At 58.0% G+C, this 250-nt stretch overlaps 1 protein-coding gene across 1 annotated transcript in view; it reads right to left on the bottom strand.

The window, feature by feature from the left end:
• ETH_00037715 (dihydrouridine synthase domain-containing protein, putative) overlaps positions 1-250 on the bottom strand; it is a gene marked incomplete at both ends in the record, with an annotated part of 2,875 nt that overhangs the window by 531 nt on the left and 2,094 nt on the right. The gene's annotated exons all lie outside the window — the stretch shown is intronic.

Below are 250 nucleotides of genomic sequence, written 5' to 3'. Positions count from 1 at the left end.
CTGCTGCTGCGGCGCCGCCGCCGCCGCCGGCGCCCGCCGGGGGCCCCTCCGGAGAAGAAGCAGCAGCAGCACCTTCGGGGGGGGGCCCCTCAGACGGCACGAAGGGGGCCCCCATTGACGCTGCAGAAATCTAAAAAATAAAAAATGGAATGGTGGAATACAAGAAATTACAGGGGAAATAGTAAACGTCCGAAACAAAAAAACAAACACAGAGAAACAAAGAGACGCAGGCGGCTCTCAAAGAGGAGCG

Source organism: Eimeria tenella, genomic scaffold (genome assembly GCF_000499545.2).
Source record: "Eimeria tenella Houghton genomic scaffold, Eth_scaff3338, whole genome shotgun sequence".
Lineage (NCBI taxonomy): Eukaryota > Apicomplexa > Conoidasida > Eucoccidiorida > Eimeriidae > Eimeria > Eimeria tenella.
The sequence above is the reverse complement of the archived record's forward strand: the minus strand, read 5'-3'. Positions and strand labels throughout refer to the sequence as shown.